Source organism: Rhyacophila brunnea, unplaced genomic scaffold (assembly GCF_057557595.1).
Source record: "Rhyacophila brunnea isolate RB1 unplaced genomic scaffold, BYU_Rbru_1.0 scaffold_12, whole genome shotgun sequence".
Taxonomy (NCBI): domain Eukaryota; kingdom Metazoa; phylum Arthropoda; class Insecta; order Trichoptera; family Rhyacophilidae; genus Rhyacophila; species Rhyacophila brunnea.
In genome coordinates, this window is record NW_028232774.1 from 9,898,785 (window position 1) to 9,925,322 (window position 26,538).

The window sequence follows — 26,538 nt, forward strand, 5'->3', positions numbered from 1 at the left end:
TAATTGATATGGATTATATACCATCGTATTATTTTCTCGAAATCATAAACATATTATAAGAGTATTTGAGTATCAACCTACGCTCAATTTGAATTAGGTAATAATAATAATATACCCGTAGATATATCAATAGTATGTTTGCTACGATATCCACCCAAGTTATCAGTATGTACTTACAGGTTTGATTAAAAACTATGACGAAATTAACATTTTAAAAATATTAATCCATATAATATTTTGACAGCCCTGTTTTCTGATCGGCGGACACGTGCAGTTGTTTATCAAATATTAATGTGTAAGACGGCCGACAATACCAATAATATTTTTTTTTTTTTAAATAAAATCTCCGATGATTAGTGATTTTTGCGAAAATATCGATTTAAATTAACGTCCTAACGACGCCGATGTCCTTTTGATACTAGATTATATTTCAATCTCCTTCTCTTGAGCCCCCTCTTAATTAAATGGCGTATGGCATGTGAAATAGAGGTGAGTTGGAAATACTGTCACCAGTTTGTGTACCCAAGTTTCGGATGAAACTACCCATACTCAGTATATGTGGCCCAATTAACTTATTCCAAAAAACTTGTGATGATATCATCGCGAGTCGCTGTTCTGTGCACTCGCCAGTTGGTAGACTTACAACACTATTGACATAAAATTCGCATGAACGAGATAGCACTTGCATATAGGTATATTTTAATTTATTAGTCTATTGCGTTTGAATGTATGAATAATAGGTCATACATTTTGTGTCGCAGCACAGTGGTGAGATGACGCACAGGCTTAGGCTTGTTATATGACTGCTCAAAACATGTTTAAAATTTAAAAAAAAACACTGTTATTCATTTTTGTCTACAAGAATATTGTAACCTAACAGGAAAACAACTCATAAATTTGAAATGTGCTTAAAATTTTATAATAAATGGGACTTTTCGACAAACAGAGCTCAGCGTATTTTTAGCGATTCTATTGAAGCCGATACACAGAGTTCCCTGAGCCCATACGTATTTCAAATACTAATATAGAGTTGGTTTTAGTTTCAGTTGAGTATGAAACTTTTGTCGCATACGTACGCCAAACGCTCTATATAGTATTCCAAACACTAGTAAGTATTTAGGAACAAGTTTTATTTATACTGGTAGTAAGTATACATAGTGTTCAAAATCGACCAGTTTTCCCATCTCTAATGTGAAATATGTCAGTTGGTGAAAATAGATAGTAAAGGGTGGAAATTTGATTATATTAAAGGCAATATTTTGTTTAGTAGGTACTAATATCACTGCTTAGGTATTGATTTAAATCATAATCAGTGGGCCGCAAAAATTTTCTACAGTTCAAAAATAGTTACCTAGAAACCCAACATTTGAAGTGGAGTTGTATTATATTTCGACAATTGTTTAAAAATAGTTTAAATATAAATATTTATTGTTTTATTCCAATGTTGACGGTCCGCAAAACATTTTTTGATTTTTTTGTGGTCCGCGGATTTAAAAAGGTTAAGAAACATTGATTTACATGATTTTTTTGTAATGTACCTCTCTGGATCTTAGGTGTATGTCATTCAGGTAGGGTTTTTGCCAATCAAAATAAAAAATGGAAACTCACTGGTATATTATGTACCTAATATGACATTATGCCAGATTCAAATCCCGCCCACGACGGCGACGCCAATAGATGAAATTAATAAGATAAGTGTAAAAACCAGTTGCCATGAACCAAATATAAATGACGCTGATTGACCTCAAATATTACCAATATTAAATACGCGTTTCGTTACTATTACAAATAAGATATTCTTTGAGACGGGTTCAAGTTTATCCGATATTTCACCATTCTCGAGATTTAAAACTTACAACCTCACCCAGTGGGCAAACCAATTCGCATTATTTTTATGTTCCTAGAGTTGCTACTTCATAACTTTGCACCCCGGCTTGTTTTTAAGTGTATTATGTGTTTATTTTCTTATTACCACATAGGTATTAATATAGGTGAATATCATTTGACCTAATTTTATGCGAGGTAATTAGGCAAAGAAGCGTATCAGTGTAGTAAAAAGTGCAAAAAAGGTGTAATGTTGGCTCCAAAGACGGATGCTCTGTAACTATAACACCGTGGTGTTAAACGTATATTTTATTTTATAAGTTTTAGTAGACGTACCGTAGATTAAACCTAAATCAAAATATTACAGCACAAGTTACCAACTCGACGAAAATAATGTTAAGTCACTTGTGCATTGAAGTTTTAATTTGAACATTTGGCGCGAACTTGCCATGAATTTCTGCTCCAGTGGAGCGTAAAAAGATGAAAGAAGGAGAGTTCTAGCTTCACTTGAAAACAGCTAGATTTCCTCTTCTATATTTTTATCAAAAATCCTGCGGAGATTAATATTTACGTCACTGATATCGAAATGAAAATTCACCCGGTAAACAGCTATTCGTCATCAATACTTAGGAAGTAGTGACTCAAGTCAATTACCAGAGTTCCCAAAAGGTTAATACGCTTCGTATGACTGTAGTAAATACTATGAAGCAATTATTCATTTTATTTTTTATTAAATGCAGTGGTTTACAAACATACCATACTTCATATTGTATATAATATATTTTGTTAACCTATCACTGCCAGCCAAATTTTACTAAGAGGCATTGATATACTCTAGGAGGACACTTGTCTTGTAGGCCAGCTATTTTTAGAATAAAATAAATCCCTTATAAAATATGAGATAGGAACATAATGATAAATATTTGTGAAAGTTTATTAGAAGAGTTTATCGTGAATATTTTCACACTAAAACAGCGATATCCAAATTGAGGTGCGGAGTATTGCGAAGAAAAGTTTTACATAATTAATGCAGCCACAGGTTTGCAGGTTGCAAATGCATAGTTTATAAAACGGCCGCTAGTTATAAACTACATAAAAAAACAGTTCTATAAAAGGTTGTTTGCAAACCTGAAGGAAAATTTGAAGTCGAATTTTATAATAAGTACTTCATTTTTATACTATTGTGGAGCGCGCTGGCTATCTCGTGAAAAGATGAAATAAAAAGGTCAAATCATAATGTTGAAATTTGAGGAAAATTTGTTTAGAAAGGATAATTTTGTTGTTAAACTTGTCTATTTGGTTGAAATAAAAAAAAATGAGTAAATAAATCAATGCAAGGACCACTAATACATTCAATCATTTAAAAAGGCAAAGTGAAGTCATTCATAAAAAATTGGAGATTTGGAAATCAAAATTACAATAAAAATAAATTCGCCATGTTTCCACTTTTAAATGATTTCTGCGCCAGATATTATATTGAAGTAAACAAAAATCTATTTCCTGAGTTCTTTGTTAGTATGCTAATGCACTATTTTATTAATAGTAAAAAAAATAATTGTAAAAAAAGGCGCTGCTTTGTTTCACGGCTATTAAATATTTTAAATATGTGGTTGTGTGTTGCATGTGATGCCTATATGATGATTGATATACTTAAATGATAACTCTCGTGTATTTTCCGTTTTTTTTTCATTTTTGTGTTAGGTTGTACATTTTTGACTATTTAAAAAGGTGTATTATTTAATGAAATAAAGGGGAGGCGCCAAGATTAGTTTTTTTTTAAAGGGAGGCGTAGTAACATAAAGTTTGAAAAGCACTGCACTAAAATGATAAATATTGTTTAGAAAATATACACAAACATTCAGAAGATATGACGTTTACAAGAACTCGTCCGTGGCCTGACGCGACATACATGCTTTGGCGAGTTAACTCGTCCGTGGCACTGATCAGGTTTTAAATCATATTATTATAAATTCACAAGCTATATTAAATAGACAGAGTAGAGTTCATACCTATTGAAAAGTAATAGTTATTAAACATACATAATTTGAAAATATCTCATGCATGTAGGTATACACACAAGAAAAAAAGAAATAGTTTATTAAATAATATATAGCTTAAATTAATGTCTTACTACATATTATCATTTTAGTTTTTCTGTAGTTATTATTTAGATAAAATAAAAACAATAACGCACACTTTTGCCCGTATTTTAAAATTTCACTAAACACTAGTTCGTTAGTTTCACTAAACACTAGTGCCGCAGCGAGTGTCGTGGGGGTATGTACTAACGATTAGTAAATAGATTGGGTTTCTATAAATTTACTCTCGGATTTTTACTAATGTTTATTACTAATTCGGTCTGTTTACACGTGACGGTATATTACGTAAAGTCAACAAGGCGGGACGAGGTCTCAAAATTACTTGTCGCTTGTCGTACATACCTACGTATTCCTTCAAATTAGGATCAGTGGCGAAGGTTTGAAAATAAACGATAATATTATATCATTATCTTGTTTGGGAACAATTTAGTTAAGACTCGCGCGCATTCCAGGTACATGTGACCTCATTGAGTCGTCCACATACACTCGTGTCGTGACGACTGTCGCGGTACACGTGACCTCATTGAGGTGTCCACATTCACTCGCGCCATGTGGACAAGGCCTTAGGGCTTTTTGGCGAATTTCTCGCACGGACAGCACACTTCAGTGTAAACAATAATGCGTATCGAACTTAAGTTGGTAGGCAAAAATTAATAATTATTAATTAGTACAAAGTCTAATACAAACAGTGACATTAATAATGGACGACGCACTCAATACAGTAGATAGCAAGTAAATTCGCATGTATAGGTAGATGTCACGCAATTTCGATTATGCGATATCACGCATCGGGAATTTATAGCAATATGACCTTTATTATAATGGCGTTAGAGCAGTGTTTCTAATGTCAATGTTCATTTGAGCGAACCCGTTTGAACCGAACCATTCGGCAGACCCAACAAAAAGCATCAGGAATTTATAGCAATATCACCTTTGTTGTAATGGCGTTAGAACAGGTTATGCTATTCGGCAGACCCGACAATAAAGTGAGTGTCATTTTCTTTTCCAGATGATTCGTCCATATTAATGTCATTGAATACAAAACAAAAATTATTTCGTCTTTAAATTTGAAGTACTGCCATGGTTGATTTAAAATAAGGGGCTAATGATAGGACGCTCTTCCTAGAATTATTTGTTTTCAACATAATAACCCTCCACCCATGTAACAATTATTTTATTTTATTTCCCATGTTTCCTCGTTTGTGAGTAGACACACATAATAGGCACCCGCACAGTAAAAAAAAACACATTTTTGTATCATAGATATTTTTTCCTGCAGAGGATATACCTACCTACACGGTAAATTATATTACACAATGTTTTATTTTTAGATGGGTTTATTACTCCGAAGCCCACGTGGTAGATAGAGAGCCACATCCCATAATAAAACATTAAAAAAGCCCCACAAAATTAACAAGCAATAATCAATTCTTAGAAGCTTGTCTACGATTCGTCAGTAGATACAAAGCACAGGTTCTCAAACTTATTTAGACCACCGCCCACTTTGAGATTTAAAAAAAATCTAATGCCTCCCATATTTTACCACGTTTTTATTAGCTCGTTTTCTTGTTTGTCCAGTACAAATTTTTTCTTGTTTATCCAATACAAATCTTGTTTTAACTAACTTCCCGACTAGCTAGACATTTGAAACTTTTAGAATATATCAGAACACGATGACAATGCATTCTTTTGATACTTTTAGCCATCTTTAAGCAGAATTGAATTCATTTTTAGTTAATTCGGTTTTCTATCTAAAGTTATTTCGGAAAAAAATCGTAAAAAGTAAAACACTATTATTGGTTGCTAAGGGGGTCATATAGCAACTAAATTATTAATATATACGTGCCTTACTATGGAAATCAATATTATGAAATGTCAAAATGACATTTCAGTATTCTATATTTATTCAGTATTTCTATCAAGTAAAAAAAAATATTTATTACTACATAGAATTGTCAAGTTTATATGATTCAACAGTTTTTAGTTAGCAACGTTGCTAAAGCACTAAATCCACGTTCACACAAATACGACGATGGGAATACTATCAGAAATCGTTGAACAACCGATCATAACCCAGGGTACAGTTGAAAGATTCGTTTCTACAGCCAAAATTCTTGGTAGCCTTTCTTGAATTTTATTTTCCATTTGTTGTTAGGTCTATAAGTTCTTCTAACTGGGTTGATCCTGCTGTGTTGACATTCGAAAAAGGATCCAACGCCCAGTCTGGTATCTCCATGTTTAAAATGTCCTGGAATCGTTCCTTAAAATTATCGTGGAGGTTCTTCAAATGCTGACAGTAAATAAGCAAGTCATCGTTACTGAAGGATACCTACTGCTGATAAATTGCGGAAGTTATTAAATTCATGTATGCCGATATTCCTTTTGTAAGTAGCAGTTTGGCTACGAAAGCAGCAACGATATTTTTTATTTTAATTAAGTTTAAGTCGTCGCCTTGAAGCTTAACCATAGACTACGTACATGAAATATTAATTAAGCGGCATCCAAATTATTACATGCGTAAGTGACTTAATGAATTTAACCGTCTATACGGGACGCCAAGCATTCGAGTAGTAAATCGCATCTCAAGTGGTGTCGTGTCTAGATTCCGTCGGATTTTTATTGATAGATTTTGTCTGCTGTCGCCCTTCTAGATTTCCTTAACGCCCCTAATTTTCTTTGAGCCTTCTACTGCCCCCCTGAAAACCTCCAGAGCCCACAAGGGGGCATTATCGCCCACTTTGAGAAAGACTGATACAAAGCGTAGTCAAGGAAATAATTAAATAGAAAATTATAATATTGAATTTTAAATTTATATCAAAGAGGGCAAATATAGAATAATATTATCTTCATGTTTATTGTTATTTTTTTATAAAATATTAATATATAGGTTCATTTTCCATGACATAGAGTCCCAAACTTTTCCTTTAAACCAGTGTTTCCCAACACTTTTTCCATCTGCAGACCGGTGAAAATAAGAGGAATATTTCGCGAACCGCTAACGTAGAAATAAAAACAAATATTTATGTACTTAGGTTTTTTTTACTAGTTTTTAAATCTTAGGAGTATACCTTAGTGAAACAGCAAATAATTTTCAACTATAGATGCAACGAAATTTTGGACTGGCTGCCAATTGGAAAGCAAAAGTCGAGCTGTGAACACGTCAATTTTTTTTGTGATGGCGTCGGGGGAATAATTCTTAAATCTTGAAAAGATTACTAAAAACGTTACCCATTTAGGTACGTGAAAAAGAAAACATGTAAATGAATATATTATTATTATTACTAATAGAACAATAAACATAACATTAAATGGAGGCATGTCGAATTTTTATGACAAATTTTGTTTTTTTCTGCACGCGTCGTTTGCACAATCTTTGCGTCGCGTAGTCACGATCGTTTTAGACCATGCCCCAGCTGAAGTATAGCCTTAATAATAATAATCTACTAAAGTTAATCTTAAGTAGGTATAGCATTCTGATGACGAATACAAAAAAAAATACTTGAAAAAAACTATTATTAATTTTACTAATTACTATACCGATGAATTTTGAAAAATACAATAGTTTAAAAAAAGTGCGAAATCTGCAGTTGCATTTTTGCTAACATAATACATAAAGTTAATAACCCTGGGTTCAGTGTTGTATCGGAAAGACAAAGCGCTGTATTCGGGGTTTCTCTGTTTCGTTTATATTACCGACTTGACCGAAAAGGTGGACAGTAGATACCTAATCAAATTAGCATAGTTGTTTTAAATTAGGCGACAGGTATTTGTGGACCGGCTGATGAATTAGGCGTAGTGACGTCCCGTGGGGCAGGAAGGTCACGCGTTGCTTAAGGGCGGCACATTATAAATGGCGCCGAATAAAGGAACGATTTGACACATTACAAGTTTTGGTTATGAGTGGTCGTTTTTGATTAAGCTGACGATGCGGCCACTTCACGAGAAAGAATCTACATAAAAAATAATCGAAACATAAAAAATATTGTTGTTGTATTTATATTGTAATCATCATTTATGGCACTACAACCCTTGGTAGGTCTTGGCCTTCTTCAAAAACTTCCTCCATCCTGGACGATCCAGCGCTGACACTCTCCAGTTGCTTTGACCGAGTATTTTTAAATCTCCCGTAACACAGTGCTACCATCTCAATTTCGACCGTCCAGGTCTTCTTTTGACATCGGGGGTTGCGTACATAGCCCGCATCGCAGGTATATCCTCCAGCATTTTATACACGTGACCGATCTAGCGCAGTCTCCGCACTTTCATATGCCACGTGAACTTTTTGCCCCCATAAAGCGTGCACAGCTCCTCATTATACCTTGACCTCCAAATATTATTTTCTTGAACAGCCCCAAAGGTTCTTCTCAAAAATCTCCATATTTCTATCAACATGTTCGCTGAGTGCCTAGCATTCTGATCGATAATATGATCCATAGACACAGGAGAGTTTTATATAAGGTTATGACGCACACTTAATTTTCCGCCCCTGTGGGGGGCGCTCCCATAAGGATTAGTGCCTTCCAACCGCTCGGTCTGATCCTGGCAGTCAATGTACCACCGGTTAGATGATTACGACCCTCAACAAAGCAGAACAATATTTAATATATGTAGAAGTCCCGCAGTTTGCTCTGACAAGTCCCACCACTTCTCAGGGTGAACTGTGGAAGAGATAAGTCGGTCACAGACCATGTACATATAGGTAATAAGATAATAAGATTAAATTTTCACTAAATATAATATGCTTAGGTAAAGGGTTAATTAAGATAGATTAAATATAAAATATGATTTGGTTGTAAGATAATTAGTAATGTGTAATTGTAATATAATGGTTAATGAAATGTAATATGCAATGGGTTAGCGAAATAATAAAGTGGGACATATGGACGGGCGTTAATAGTATATGGTAATTAATGTAATTAAAGTAATATTAATATTAATCATATTATGTACATCGATATCACTATATGTTTGGTTGATAGACTGACATCCGTCAACCTTATATAAATTTGTAGCATATGGCGGTATCGGTGTGAATGGGTAAGAAATACGACCACCCCTAACGGATAAAAAGGCAAGATTCTAAAATCCGACATCAGTCTGTTTTGTGGATTCCGGGGGTCGCCTCGGCGACGCTTTGTTGCCCCGGGGCCCTCACGATCTCGTCTGCATAACTAATTAGAAATAATTAAGTTAATGTTAAATAATTAGTTAATAATAATCAAGTTAATTTTAAAATAATTAATAAATAATATTCGAATTAATTTTTACTTAATTAGTAATAAATGTGGTTATTTTTGTGGACTTCGAGATATAAATAAATCAGACGTTTTCAAATGTTTTTTTTTTGAATTTCGAGATTTAAATAAATGACTTTTCATAATTTACTTGTGAATTTCGGATGCGAACAATTCAGACCTTTTCCTTTTGGATAATTGTGGCTTGTATACGTTAAATAATTTTGACATTCGACTTATCGTGATTGTTTAACGAGAATCTAGTTACATATAAACATTATTTCACTGACATTTGATTATAAACTTTTGAATAAAGGGTGACCATAAGTTAAATTGTGTAACAACATTGATAATATACCAGTTATGAAGTTTAACCTGTGTTTTCTTGAGTTATCGACTTTCTATCTCTACCGTAACTTCTTGGTTACTCCACGTCTATGAGATTCCTGCCTGTTCCTCCACATTAATGAACCTCCACTTCCAAGTGCCTGAGCTAGTCAGGAAGTCGGAGGCCTTCAGTTACTTAGGTTTTCCTTCAGAATGCTTTGTTCTTTAGAAGCTTTTAGGTCCAAAATAGCACCAGTCGGCGAGGGTGATACGTCGTTTTATTTCATCGCTCGTGTTATTGTAATAATATATATTATACATAATACATAGTAATATATTATTATATTGTAATGGGAATTCATCGTACAATTTTTTTCCCTCCAAACTAACAGTGCCGCATACCGAAATCCATCGATTTTTGATAGTATATTTTGTGGAAATGCTGTAATTCTTAGTAGATGGTGTGTTTGACAATTTGAAGATTTTTTGTGAATTTGTCTATTTAAAATGGCCGAAAATAAGTAATAAGATAGGCAATTTGGTATGTAATACGAATTTGCAGATAATTTAAAACTAAGAATTATTTATTTTTTTATTTATTAAGGAAACAAACAGTTACATATTATTGATTACAAAAATTTAAAATATAATAATGAAAAGTTATTGCAACCAGCGAAGTTTCCATGTATACATTATAATACAGTTAAGCCTAACCTAGATAGAGAGTAATAATAACATAAATATAAAGAAATTACATAAGAAAATTACATGAGAAAAATGAATAATTAAATTATATACAAAAAAAGGAACATAAAAAAATATATAGTAAGTACTTATATAAATCTTATATAAAATTTTGGAGATAGCGCGATAACAGGTGAATTATTAAAAGGATCAACGGTGGAGAAATACATATTATAATTTAAACAAGAGCGCCAAATAAAAGAGTCTTGTGGAGAGTACAAAGTTTGGTTTCGCATAAATCTTGATGGACAATGGAAACCCACCCTTTCGAGTAGGTTTGGCGAGTCAGCAAAACCATTGATAATTTTAAAAAGAAAATATTGATCAGATATAGAACGTCGACTTTCCAAAGATGGTACCATAAAAGTTGCAGTGGTCGAAATAGAATTAGATAAATCATAACAGTAAGCTTTAAAATTGACGTGCTTACGAAATCGCTTTTGTACCGCTTCGAGACGATTTAATTAAGGTTACATGTAAATTTTACGTATGTATTAGGTAAGTAAATTTTTTCACCGTAGCACAGTTCGCCGTTAGCTTTCTTATTGGAAAGAGTTGACCGTATACTATACGGTCATCTCTATTTTCAGAGCCGATTTTGGCAAAATTCAGGAATTTAAGAATGGAAACCCAACCTAACCTAACCTAACAAATAATCCAGTAGGTATATTGGCTATTTTCATTTTTTTACCGCTGTCTTAATGTAAACCGACAATAACTGTATTTAATTAAACATGAATTTTACCTCAGTAAGTACAATACGACCCAAAAAGGTTGTGCGGTTTTTAATATACGGCCATAATATATTTCCGATACAACATTTCACGTTGAAGTGTGATACGGCGAACTGCATACGCATAAAATTCCGGACACGGAAATTAAAGGGGGCAGCTTTGTAATTTCGTTTAAGGGCGGCACTTTGCCTAGAGATGTCATTGATTATGCATACCGGCACTTGGGAAACACTGTTTTAAACACTTAATACAATCTTTTAGAATTCCAACCTGGATGACATTTTATATTATGACACTAAAGTATTTATATTAAAAAAATATTTGTAAAGTAGTATTTATACAGTGATAGACTCAATAAAATTTCGATTCTTATTAATATGTTTAGTCTCAATTATTATGTGAATTTATTGCAGTTGTTTTTTTAAACATTTTCGTCTCGCCGTGTCTTTCGAGTTTATTTGTTTTCACGACGCCATAAAAACTACTTACCAAATGGTGAGATATTGTGTCAATTTGCTTTTCTGCATGCAGTTTCTCAAATCTTGGAATCAAACCAGACACAGCTAGCTAACCAGCAGTGACGTCCCTAGGCAAAGTGCTGCCTTTAAGCAGACTTAGAGCCCTATGCAGAATCCAAGATTTCGATCTTAAGGATAAGTTGCCGAAAAGCATGACTTAACCATAGATTATACTGAGTATAGAGTTAAGGAATCCTTAACCATAGACTACTTTTGTTATGAACACGCCCCCTTCTGTATTACCATTTACCACTGACAGCTGCTGTCAAAATAAATTCGCATGTCTATAAAACAGTCCATACACTCAAATTCATTTAACAATGTATCTCAATATGGATATAGATAGTGTTTATTCGTTTGGCATGTACTTGCAGAATATTATTTTACTTTTATACGCCAGCCCGCAGAAATACAAGATGCCAGAAGATAGAATGACACTTGACGGTAGTGTTACCATGTTAAAAAAATATCTTGCGGTGCCTGTGGAATCACGTATAATGACTTATAACGGAAACATAGGAGTATTATAATTAAATATTAATATGTAAGTATTTATAGTTTTTGCATTTATAAAGTGCAGTTGTCATATTTTTGTCATCGTTTAACAATTATAAAATAATTTACCTAAACTATAGGAAAGAGAATTTTTAAATATGGTATTATTTTCAATAGAAAAAACCAACGAAGCTTTAAGACGAGGTGAAACATAGACAACATGATCTTAACTAAGGACAATGTTTCTGCATAGTGTTTTCTGCTAAGGAAATTTTATTTATGACAAATGTTTCTGCATTACACTCTTAGATTGATATTGTATACATATTTGTTAGGTATGTATGTATGTATGTGTACTTACTTAACTAGTTAATTATTTATTTTCGATTATATAAAATAGAAAATTACACGACACATATTTAAATTGACAAACACACCATCTATCTACTGATAATTAAAGTATTTCCGCGAAACCTACTCTCAAACAGTGATTATTTTGTTTGGTCTGTGGCATTGGCAGGTATGGAGGCAAACTTGTGATTTTTTCCTGTGCGATAAACCTCCATTACAATATGAATTAGATGGGTATTAGACACGTTATATTATGATATCAGAATTTTTTATGCTTCGATTTTTTTTTAAATGTCGATACTTTCTAATGAAGCAACCACATACCGTATTTGTATTACAATGGTAAACCATACATAATATTTGTAATTTTTCCTTCATTCGGCGACTTTTATTATCAATAACGCCACTCAAAATTCCGCTCTATAGTAGTTCTAGTCCCGAATTTTATACTTACTACAGTATTTCGGTGTTTTAAACTAACACCGAAAAAAAATTCAAATTCTGATGTACTTACACGCAAAGATTGTTAGTGCAGCCGACAAAAATAAATACGAATCTACGGCAATATTATGTGTTATTTATTATGAATGCCTTCCATTATTTGTCGCCTCCAAGCAACACATGACCTTATAGCTACAGCTACACGGTACGTCACTGAATATTATTTGCCTGAAAGCATTATTAAAACCAGATGCTAAATGATTATCAAAATTCAAAAACAATTTTATATCGTGAGAGTAAGCATTGGAGATCACCACAAGCTGGTACAATAATGGGAATTGGGATTTATCATTGCGATCGTGTATCAGCGATTTGTAATGAGATATAGAATGTCAGCCCCTAAACAACGAATGACCTGCATACCCGCACAGAACGTCACTACCAGTAGGTGTGGTAAATAATAATAAAAAACTAATACCTATGTACACTCTCCCTTTCTAGCATGACTTGGGACGTACAAACAAAATGTTATTGGGTATCAACGATCAATTTGGATCTGAAGATAGGGTTATAGCCCTAAACTCAAATAGCATATTATTATAATTAACGAAAACGTTGTTTTTAAAACCATTACTAAATTAATAACTATATCCCAATATTAGTTGAAATATGGAGTAGTAGAATCTAGTTATCATTTTTTTTCTTTTTCAGGGTTTCTGTTTCGTTAAAACTTCTATGAAAACAGCCCCCATTCGTCGAAAAAAAAATAAGCAAGTCCTATCCTAACCACTCAAGAACCATAGGGTAGTCATGAATTAATAAATTGTGTGCCTGTGTGTCCGGATAAATTTAAGGGTATTGAGTAGAGTATAGTATAAACGTTAAGTACCTACCTACCTATGTACAGTGGAACTCGGTTATTACGATCTCGGACATAGCGAGATCTCAGATGTAAAGTGGAAAATTCGTTGACATTTGGTTTATCATTTTCTCCATACATTTATTCACTGTTATAACGAGCAACTTATCGGATATTCCGAGCTGAAATACTGTTAATGTGTCGATCGTTTAAAAACATTTCGACCCTAAACAATAAAATCGGATCAGACAGGATGCCGTCGGGGACGGATTACGTTTATAATTATGGTTAAGTGTCTAATTGTTGTTTTCGCCGACAATAATGAAGAAGTATCCATGCACATGGTCGAAAAATCCAAGGTTTGTGAAATCCGTAAGCAAATTAGTGCGATCCTTGACATACTATTTACTTTGTCTTCAAATGAGTTTCATTGCGTCCTTTCTGACCTCCACCCCAAAACATTAAAATTGCCCCCCGGTGGGGCTTAAATCGAAGTAATATAAAAATTTCATACATATTATATCAAAATAGAATGTCAACTATGGTGGTGAGCAGGGAACACAGAATGAATGGGAACTGAAATACCTAACGGGTGTGGAGTAACAGGCAACCGATCTCTAGTGTAGAAGAATATGGGATAAACTTAACCAAGTGTCAAGAATACGTCATTTTAAGCTTGTCCTTTGTCTGACAACTGATTATGCACTGACGATCATTTAATATTGGTGTATTTAAAGGTTGCAACATACACTGTTGCATGTATATAATGTGTGTTTAATTTTCGTAAGACACTCACACATTTAAAAACCTGCTTAAAAATGTAGTGTATTTGGCATGGCCCCCACATAGGGGGGGCTGACAGGGCTCTAGCCTGGGGGCCTGGACTCAGGAAGGGCGCGGCGTGGCGAATCGACCAGATAAGTGAGATAAACACACAACACAAATTTCCTCTAACAGTAAAATTTTTCCTTCAATGAGGTTATTATTTAAAAGTATGTGCTTGTACGATACAATTTTTAATTGTGTATCAATACTCTACAACTCTATAATTCAAATGGATGTATTATACAAAAAAACACTAAATAGGTAAATGCATTAATTTTACTACGTACACCATTTGAAAAACGCTACTGTAGGGCATCACTGTGCCTTTATCCTTAGCAATAGGTAGGGGGGCCCTGCAAAGATCCTAGTCTGCGGGCCCGCTTTAGTATGTGGGGGTCATGGTATTGGGATAAGTATAGCCTATCTGAATTATATTTATTAACCTGTTCTGTGATGGTGACTTAGTGAGGCAACGTTGCAATTAGCAATCTGAATTTTAAATTCTAATGAGATTTTTAAATTGACATATTACAGTGATACGATTATGGAAGTATGAAAACTTTACAATATTAATTGAATAACAATCAATTAATAGTTAATATAAACTTAAAATATTTTGATGGTTAGGTCCTTTATCAAAGTTTTTTGATTGTAAATGCATGCACGGTGGTAAAGTATACCTACAGTGAGAATTTTTCTTTTTTATTCGTATATTTTCTTGATTCTGATATGACTCAAGACCTGTTGGTCTGTTTTTACTGTTTACTGTAGAAGTCATTTGATAGTAAGTTAATCTTGATAGTCCGCTCCTCAGTTTGAGAATATGGAACGCCTCACACTCAATCACTCGCCAGTCTTATTGTATTTTCGAGAGTTTGGATAACTTTTAGAATTTTGGTTAATTGTCAAACCACCATTATTAAAAGAAATTCGACAAACCCTACCTACCTAAATGTTCTCTCAATAATTAGGTAAACGTTTGACTGACTGAATATGGGCTAGGTTCATTGTTGTAACCCTGTATTACCAATATATATTATTTCCTGTTCTTAATATAATAACAGTCCCAAATATAACATTTTCAAAAATAAACAAAATTGTCATGCATGTATGAAAAACTAACACTTGAATAGAAAAAAAATATATTTATTAAGTTTGCTGACAAATTTAATGGAACAGGCGCCAAACATAATGTCTGTCACAAGTTGCAACTTGTTTCCACCGACAAGACCACTGCTAGTACCTATGTAGTTACTAACATGCAACAAATCTATGCCTGCAACTGTTACAATCGATGTAGGTACCTATCGATAAACTTTGTTCCCACAAGAAAAACCAAATTGTTCCAAACCATACCAAACCAAACCAGTGACTCAAATTATTGTCAAACTATTTAATAAATTCTTTCAAACTGATTTTCGAGAACTAATATCTAATAGTGTTCCAATTATCTGTAAGTAGGTAGGTACTTTTTCTATTTCTCACCATAATATTAATAAAATATATTTGAATTAAGGTCATACCACAGTTGAGGCATGGTCAAAAAAGATCGTGACTAGGCGATGCGCGGATTGTGCAAATGGCGCGTGCCGAACGAAATATAATTTCTCATATAAATCTAACATGCGTCCATTTAATGTTCTTTTTATTGTTCTATTAGTAACAATAATAATATATTCATTGACATGTTTTATTTTTCAAGTAAATGGGTAACGTTTTTTAGTCATCTTTACACGATTTAAGGATTAATATCCCCGTCACCATCACGAAACAAATTGACGAGTTCACAGCTCGACGTTTGCTCTCCGATTGCCAGCGAGTCCAAAATTTCGTCGCACCTATAAATAGTTGAAAATTATTTGCCGTTTCACTGAAGTACCGTCTTAATGAAAAACTGCATGAAGATTTTTTTATTCTTCCTTGCTCCCCATAAGTATATAAGTACTTAAGTATATAAAAAAATACAAAAATATTAAAAATAATTTTGTTTTTGCAGATATTTAACGATATTTTGCCTTTTAAAGTGAATATTTTGAAATTTGAAGGACTAATTAAAGCAACAACATTTTTTTTTATTAGAAGGCGATCGCCATGAAAATTAAGATAAAAATTACCTCCCAACCTCAAAAAGGTTGGGTACCCTTGCTTTAAAGCTTCATGAATGCTTGCTTTAAAGCTTCACATGATCATTATTTGTTCAGTTATGAGACAAAAGTTTTTAGAAACTTCCTTGCCAAATTAAATTGTCTATTTGTGTTATTTTATAATATAAATCGACAAGCGAATATACCTACATTGAGGAAAATCGATAAGTAAGTTAGTAAGAAATTATTGTTTTTACGAGAAATGGATGTTAGCCACTTGTTTCACCTATCAGGACCACACTTTGTGTCCAAACACGCATTGAAAAACTGTGTGAAATTTTGCTATAACCAGGATTCGAAACCAGGACCCACGACACAAGCCCAAGCCTGACGTGTAACCAATGAATAATAAAATATACTTAATAGGTAATGAATATATATGCAGAATTTCATATCTACATTAAACTTGTATTCTTACTGTATTTTCAATTTTGCCCCATAATAATTATGTGTCAGCTCTTAGGTTCTCGTAGGAGTTTCGTGAAATTTTAAAAAGTGTGTCAAGGGTTCTGCCAAACAACAAAGTTTGCGAATCTCTGAATCTGGAACAACATATCTATCTAGCCATTGAAGATTTGACTCTATGACAGTGTTGCCATCTTTTTCTATGTTGATTATAGGACGTAATAATTATTTCTGTAAAAAATATGGAATAGGAACATTTTTCGTCTTGAATCCTTTAAAATTATAGTATTTTGACATATTTGACGTAAAATTATAGTATCATTTCTCGCGGAATCAAAATTATCGTATTGCACTATAATTATTATACGAGGGTGGGTCAATAAGTCCTTAGAAAAGCCGACAGGTGGCGCGACTAGTACTGCAAGCGGTTTGTTTTCATGCAGCGGCACTACCGATTCAGTATGCTGCGAAGTTTCAATCAGATTGGTCGGGTTGTTGTGTGTTTCTCGTACATTTAAAAAAAAATTTGCTTGTGGAAAATGGAAAAATGGAAAATGGAGAAAATTGAGTTTAGAGTTGTTATTAAACATTTTAATATAAAAGGGTTAACAGCAAAGGAAATAAATAATGAGTTGGATTTAGTTCACGGCATATCTGCTCCTTCACTTGCAACTATTTATAACTGGTTAAATGAATTTAAACGTGGTCGTACATCAACAAAGAATGAACCACGCTCAGGACGTCCTGTAGAGGTGACTACACCAGAAATGATCAATAAAATCCACGATATGGTGTTAAGTGACCGAAGATTAAAGTTGAGTGAGATAATTGAGGTTACAGGGATCTCAAAAGGTAGCGTCATTTCTATTTTACATGACAAATTGGGCATGAAAAATATTTCTGCAAGATGGGTGCCGCGTTTGCTCACAGTCGACAATAAACGCAGTAGGGTGGTGGCCTCTAAAGCCCTGTTGTCGCTCATGCAACGCAATCCGGATGAATTTTTTCGTCGCTTTGTAACTGTAGATAAACATGGATACACCACTATACTCCCGAGACGAAAGAACAGTCAAAGCAGTGGATTGCGAAGGCAAACCATGTCCAAAGAAGGCGAAAACCGTAAAATCAGCTGGTAAGGTTATGGCTACTGTATTTTGGGATGCACGTGAAATTATTTTCGTTGACTATTTGGAAAAAGGAAAAACAATAACAGGGGATTATTATGCATCTTTATTGGACCAGCTAAAAAACAAAATTGAAGAAAAACGGCCTCATTTAAACAGGAAAAAAATCCTCTTTCATCAGGACAATGCCCGTGTTCACACATGTTTACGATCAATGGCTAAAATTGAAGAATTGAAGTTCGAATTGGTCGACCACCCACCGTATTCGCCAGATTTAGCCACCAGTGACTTTTTCCTTTTCCCAAACTTAAAAAAATGGCTAAGTGGACAACGTTTTTTTTCAAATGAAGAAGTCATCGATCGGACAAATGCTTATTTTGAGGACCTTCCGAAAACTTATTTTTCTGACGGTTTAAAAAAAATTGAGAAACGTCTAACCAAGTGTATTGAGCTCCAAGGAAATTATGTTGAGAAATAAAAAAAAAATACAAAAATAAAACCTGTTTTAATGCTTTTTTCTAAGGAATTATTGACCCACCCTCGTAGCACGGTTGGCAACACTGCTCTGGGATAACGTGCTATTTAAATTCATATCATAACATCCGGGCGAAAAGAGTGAAGTTTTCTACATATAATCCGCAATACGAAATAAGTGCTAGCTAATTAATCATGAGTGAGTAGTGTAGAGTGTGTACTGTGTAGAGTGTAGACGATGTATTTTATTACCACGTTTTTATTAGCTCGTATTCTTGTTTGTCCGGTACAGATTTTTTCTTAAGCAGTACAAATTGTTTCTTGTTTGTTCAGGATTTTAAACTAACTTCCCGACTAGCTAGACATTTGAAACTTTTAGAATATATCAGAACACGACGACAATGCATTCTTTTAATACTTTTGGCCATCTATAAGCAGAATTGAATTCATTTTCAGTTAATTCTGTTATGTATGTTTCGGAAAAAGTTCGTTAAAAGTAATATTTAACTACTCACTATTATTGGTTGCTAAGTGGGTCCTAGCAACTAAATTATTAATATATACGTGCGTTACTATGGAAATCAATATGAAATGTCAAAATGACATTTCTGTATTCTATAATATTTATTCAGTATTTCTTTCTATCAAGTACAATAAAAAGTTTTTATTAAAACAAAGCCATTGTCAAGTTTATATGATTCAACAGAAAATTTAAAAACGTGGTATATAAAAAAGTAATTATTTGTATATTTGGTGTATTTTTTTAAATATATTTCCTACCTAGTTATTCCACTGACATTTCTGCACACGAGAGAGTCAGCTGGTTCCCGCCATTATTTTTGAATTTTCTGTCATAGACAATCAAAAATAATATGCTGTAAAGTGTAAATAATATTCAGTATACAGTAAAATTATATTATCAATGACTTTATAAAAATTCTCCCTTTATTATAACAACCCTATGTAAAATTACCGACCGGTTTATTATTTTTTCTTTCAAATCGTAACCAACCTCTTCATAGAATGAATGCGATTATCCCGTGTTCGTATACCCATCTCGCTCTGGCAGCTTAGACCGTACAGGAGAGAATGAGTAATCGAGCGACCTCTCGGAGGTGCACGAAGCGGTTCGTGCGATTCCGCAACGCCGCTGCGTGACATATGACTGTACAGCGAAGGTATTTATTATTCAACCGAAGCAGTGGCAACCGGTGAGAATTCGTGCAGGTTCCAATAAATAAAGTTTACACAAAGACACGAGGCAATAATAATAATTTTTAATCTACAATAGTTAAAAGACAATATTTTCAATGTTTAATACACTTGTTATTATAATTGCTATTTTTGGATATACAAAGAATCTACATTTGCTGTCATCATATACCTTTCCTTACGAACCGGGTACGCGGTGGAGGGTGATAAGGTGAAATAGTATATTAAATACATTTACATTATAAAACTTTGGATAACAACCAGGAATAAATTTCAAATTTGAATTTAACTGTGACAGTTAGAATATTAGTATTAATGAAGTGTAACTAATATCACGTTTTTACCATTTTTTTACCACAATAATGACATTATATAAACACTTCCCGTACCTTCTATATTATTATAATAATATTGAAGATGCATTGTCATATTTTACAGAAATATTCGAATTACGTTTAAGTAAGGATGTACTTTAGGTTATATTATCAAATATTCACGTCAAACTATTTCTTCTCTGGTAACATTTCTTTTCAGATAATGTTGTTACAGTAACAATGATATACGAGAATACCTACACTGGTCCTCAGAATACTTAGTTGGAGTGACAATAATAAAAATCATAAATTAATTGGAATATTCATATCAACGGCGATTATCTGTGACGAAGATAACGCAATAATGAATCGAGTAGGTAAGCATAAAATACGTATAATAAAAACTATGCAACTAATATCAAAATGGTCTATAACATATCCACTATCTAACAAAAGCCCATTGATATTATTGTGTCAACATTGTCATTTTTAATAATAATTGGATAGGGAAGAGATACATTGGTATTTTTACTAGCCATGTTGGTGGTTGTAGGTAGGTTTTTATTTTATTTTGTCCGTAAACCTGTCAATGATTATTATGATTAATATTGGTAATCGGCTCGGTTTATTTAGTGTTTTCACATAACGTAATCGTCCATCTGTTTGTTAAACTTCATCAGATGTGAAGTATTATTTTAATTAAGTTCCACCAATAATTAGTAAGAAATGGGACGATAAAATATGGATATTTTGATTGTATTTTTCCCAATAATAAATTTGATTTTTCACCAAAACGAGCAGGGTTATCTTGTCTGTACCATACACATAATATTTATCACGCAAGCGCATGCCCCCCTCGAAATGAAAAGAGTAAACACTTTCAGGCTTTAGACGCCAATGCTGCGTGCTCATACTAAACCCCTCGTCAGTATTGGTCGCGCCGTTGTGGCGGTATGTTCTGTTGCTTTCTGGTAAAAACTATACGTTAAAACAAAAAAAGCGCGCCCAAACATTCCCTGAAACGCGATTTGGAGCCCAAAATAAAGGACACAGAACTGTGCGCGTTCCTTTTTCGAAAAGCTGTAAGAAATCAACCTAATATACAATCGTGAAGAAGCTGCATTCGCTGGAACGCGGTATTATTCTTTGTTCGTAGTGTATTTTGGCAGTTGGTTATATTGTTGTGTTTATTGTCATTCAGGCAATCTGTTTACTTGGATTATATTTGATGCATAAAACAGTGTGTGCGTTCGCTAGCTACCATTAGAAAAAATCTGGATTACCTAGGATGCGTCTGGGATAACGACAAAGTGAGTATAATAACCTCATTACTGTTGTAATAAATTCGACTGCGTTCCCGGCGAACGACATTATGTTCAACCGTCAGTGTGACAGATCTGTCTGATTGCTTAGTTCCGTTTTGGATCCTCGGGGTCCTTTGTTCGATTCCCTGAAGCCGTGGACAGGTAAGGGTCTTTTGATAATAGTCCATATTGCAGGTATTCTGCCTCGAGTTACCATGGACGTAATATTGTAGCACTAATATGAGCAATAATAAAGGTGGAGGCACGTGTTGAACATTATTTTAAAATCACCATGGTTGTCGCATATCGGTACAATTATAAATTATTTGGTAATAAAATTAATATTGTACCATAAATTAAAATAAATTGTGACCTGTTCGGATATTATTTAGTTATGTTATACCTATAAAAATTGATATCGAATTTGAGTAGGTATAATAATATTATCATGTTGTACCTACTTTCATTTTAAGTCAGTAAATAGATCCCCAGATAACGTTCGAATTTTAACTACAATAATAAATATTCGATATAGAATAGACATGTATGCCATCAAACATTACTTATTGTTATTACACATTTTGTTGTCTATGGTTTATTATTTTTAATTTGCTCAAACTTGACAAAATATGAATTTGCACGACATTTTCAAGCGACAAATAAAATTATTGTTGATATTATAAATTTACCAGTTTTGTGATATTTTTAAATACCTATATAAGTAGAGTACAATAATAGATCTAAAATCGTTTAATAATGTTGTATTTTATTGCCATATGGTTTTTGAAAACAGTGAATCAGTATTTTTTTTAATTTGTGACTGAAGCATAGGTAGGTAATAGGTATTACCCACCATAAATATTCATAAAATTCATTGGTGACTAAAAGATCGGTAGGTATTTGGTACTTTATTTTATTTCTAATTTAAAAATGTGTAACAAAGACATGGCATATTTTCATCTGCATTTCATAGTGTATCGAATTGTGATTAATAAGATTGGTAGGTATTATAGCTAAAGTAAAGAGGTAGGTAGGTACTTAATCAAATATTTTGTTTTTTTTAACGCTAAGTTGGTACTTCCTATCGATTATGCTATAATAATATGATTTCTTATTCTATTGGGTCAATCGGTTCATCTCATTATGTACCTACGCTTTTTTATGTTTACCCACTTGATATCATTAACAAATTAAGATGACGAGTTGATCGCAGAATAATTAGACTGGCATGGAATGCGTTTAGGCGCCTGAATAGTATCTTCAAAAGTGAACTCTCATTGTTTCTTAAGCGTAAAGTGTTCAACCAACGTGTGCTAGCAACGTTTACGTAGACTCTTAACGTAAGGAAAATCCAAAAATTATGAGTACCTAGCGCAATGCGGCAAGGAAATGTGCATGTTGGGTATGACGTGAAAGATCATAAAATAAACCAATGGATAAGGAAGCAGACAAGAATATGCGATGTGACAGATGACGAGTGGACAACCGCTGGACAAATGCCGTCATACAGTGGTACCCAAGAGGCACAAAACGTCCACAGGGACGCCCTAAAACCGGCAGGATAGACGAACTAATAAAGTTCGTTTAATGTACGTGGCAGCGAAGGATAGAGGGAGCTAGGGGAGGCCTTGATCTAGCAGTGGATCGACCCCGGCCAGCGCCATCTTTAGATTAATAAAGCCTGAGCATAACTTTTTGCACAAGAAACGAGTGGTCCACTGTTCAGCTGATCCCAGATTGAATGACATATTATTGATAATATGATCGATTTCCAAAAAATACGTAGCATTGATCTATGCATTAAATTATTGTAGAAGCTGTGTTTATGCTAGTGTATTAATTATCATGTAACTCATCTATCTAAATCAAACGATCCCCTGTGTGAACACGACAGACGCGTCAGTATGAGCACTCTATAGAATAATGACAAGTCATCCATAGACAACAACGGTAGGGGCGGAAAAAGTAGAACCAGTCGTTGTGAATGTATCGGCTTTCTACTTGTAGAGTCGGCAATGCCCCGGCTGATGATGATAAATTGATTAATAATAATTATTGAAGTATTTCGTATGCAGCCCGGTTGTTGGATACACCTGTAGACTGAAAGGCAAGCAATAAAGAGGCGCAGTCAAGCAAATTCGTGCTCATTTTGAAGGTCCGCGGATTATAAGATATGAATAGACAGCTAGTATCCTTTTGAATAGGTGCTACCTGGTGTATCTCGAATCTATCGAACAAGAACCAATTTTTACCTGTATTTTACAAACTTCTCAACCTTCCATAGCTAGATAAAATACTGTATACCTACTAACGTTTATACCGATACCTTGGATACAGGTGTCGTTTTACGATGGATCATATTTTACACGAACTGACTTATCTTTACTTTTTATTCAGGAAACTGAATACCTTTTGTCACATTCTTGCCTTCAAAGTTATATTTTTAATCTGTAGTGCCTGGTAATAAAATTATTATTGTAGGTATCTGTTATTATAACATAATACCTACCTACTATTCTAGATGCCTGGAATAATTTCCTAAATGAGCAAAAGTGTAATTGAATTCCTTTGAAGCAGTTTTTTTTTAGATATGTATTGGTATTACCTAATAAATGTAGTTAGAATAAAATGACACTTTTTTATTTGGTTGATAATATTGAGACATGCCATAATATAACGAGGGTATACTGACAGAAAGCATTAACTCATTAAAACAAGTTCTGAGATATTCGCAAAAAGGACTTTTTTCAAAGCGTTCTCCCACGTATATTTTTTTATGATTTAAAAACATTTTTTCTACATTATAAAGACTAACCTTTATGGCAAACACAATATACCTACGACATATTACAAGTCCTGTATTTTGTATACGCAGAACGCATGGTCATGTCATTTCCCTCCATTTTCGAAAGTGAGAAACACACTCACTTTTATTTTTAGTATGGTTTTTCGTCTGGATTTTAGGATTTGGAGGTGAACAAATAATACACCGGAATTGTTTTGGAAACGGCAAGGTATATTTAAGTTAATATTATATAATAGTTACATTTTTAATAATTTATTTTACGGAGGACGAAATGTATGCGTTTGCGATTTGGCTGTTGGCAACGTTCTGCCCGCCATCTTGTGTTTTGCTTTCAACGAAAGCGTTGTCGAAAAACGGCGACGTTGCAATATTTCAACGGTCATAATCTACGGCATTGCCGGCTCGGCTCTATTATTATTATTTATTTTCGTAATCAGCGCTTTACTATTTGTTGGATTTGATACCGATTCGGACCTCTCCAGATACACAGAGACATCCCCAAATGGGGTCCATACAGGGGTGCCACAGTCATTATCATACTTTCTATCAGTTCTATACTTTCTGTGCAATGTTTCTATTTTCTCACCATTATATCCTATGCCTTTGTGCGTTTTACCAGGAAGTAGAGCGTAAAATTGTATACATTTTGGCATTTAAAGCAGAAAAACAGCAAAAACTGAGTTAATGCGTTCTGTCAGTATACCCTCGATAATATAAGCATATATTGTATGAAAGTGACAGTATTTGTAAGCTTCTGTTGTTTTTTTAAATCTTGTATTAAACGAGAGGATATCAAAATAATACGTTTTGAATTTGGAATGGATACATAATTTAAAGAAATGTATATCGGAGAGTACACGTTTAATATAAATGTGGTATCACTGATGATGACGATATATTTCAGCAAAACTTAATCACTGATAGCTCGTTGATTCGTCGAAATATGTTATCCCAAATCATAAGTAACAAAATGTAAATAAAAGTTAACTAGGTAGCACATCCAAATCTTCCTAATGTAAAAAACCTCGTAATCACAACCTTTGGCAACACAAATGAAAGTGAATACAGGTAGGTACTTAGCCGTTAATGACCGTATTTACGGTGGTGATAAAATCTATAAATCTAATTGAATCATTGGTACATTTCTATATATTATGTATACATATAATATGTTTGAGTAGGTACCTACCTAAGTAATTTTAGAAAGATTCTTCCGAGCTCTGACATTATAATATTGACTTCGTAATACCTACATGAGCGAGGTAAGTATTGACGTCTCTACGTCCTGCGACAATACTAATTTTGATCATTATATTATTGTCTTTGGTTAGAAATTTTCACGAAGTCGATATTTTTCTATTATTAATCGTAAATTGATTGAAATTGAGTCAGTGATTCGAATCTGACATGATTAAATCTAGACTTCCATCGAGGACTATGCTTATAGTCTTACTTAAGGCACCTCAGTTGAGGCACGGTCTAAAAAGATCGTGGCTAGGCGATGCGCGGATTGCGGGTCGCGGGTGCAAATGACGCATGCCAAACGAAATATATTTGTCATATAAATCCAACATGCGTCCATTTAATGTTCTGTTTATTGTTCTATTAGTAACAATAATAATATATTCATTGACATGTTTTCTTTTTCAAGTAAATGGGTAACGTTTTTAGTCATCTTCACACGATTTAAGAATTAATACCCCCGTCGCCATCACGAAACAAATTGACGTGTTCCCAGCTCGACGTTCTCTCCCCGAATGGCAGCGAGTCCAAAATTTCGTCGCGCCTATAGTTGAAAATTATTTGCGGTTTCACTGATTTATCGCCTTAAGTTTTTATACCTATTATGTAAACGTACAATTAAAATTAAACTGTGTAAAACACAGATAACCAAAGTTTAGATACCTACATAATAATAATATATTATTATACACAATCAATTAATATTGTATACAAACATATTAGTTCATATGACTCAGAAATCTTTCAGAATGAATCATCTACTGACATGAGACAACGAGCGTAAGATAAATAAAAATAGTACTTGTATTATCATTTTACTGTTTGTAAGTATTTGTGAATTTGCAATTTTTTGTTGGTTTGTCGATATATATACCTACTTGCATTACAATGTTGATTGATAACATTGTTTATTAATTTATTTATATCATTATCCACTTGCGTTCTTGATATCGAGCGTTCTGACTTGTAACTTCTATTGAATTGAAGGGTTTCTTTTTCTTGTAAATCATGCAACTGATTCATCCTTCTGCTAATCAATAGTATTGACTGAGAGTACTTGAA

The 26,538-nt window shown here is 33.6% G+C and overlaps 1 protein-coding gene across 3 annotated transcripts in view; it reads left to right on the forward strand.

The window, feature by feature from the left end:
* The first annotated feature begins 21,051 nt into the window (after positions 1-21,051).
* brat (tripartite motif-containing protein brain tumor) overlaps positions 21,052-26,538 on the forward strand; it is a 449,650-nt gene continuing 444,163 nt past the window's right edge. For 2 of the 3 annotated variants that reach the window (XR_015072235.1, XM_085960737.1), the window contains exon 1: positions 21,052-21,434. The gene's annotated coding sequence lies outside the window, so the exon portion shown is untranslated. Of the gene's footprint in view, positions 21,435-21,523; positions 21,591-26,538 lie in introns of those variants that run through there. The other variant, XM_085960738.1, reaches the window with a different exon arrangement.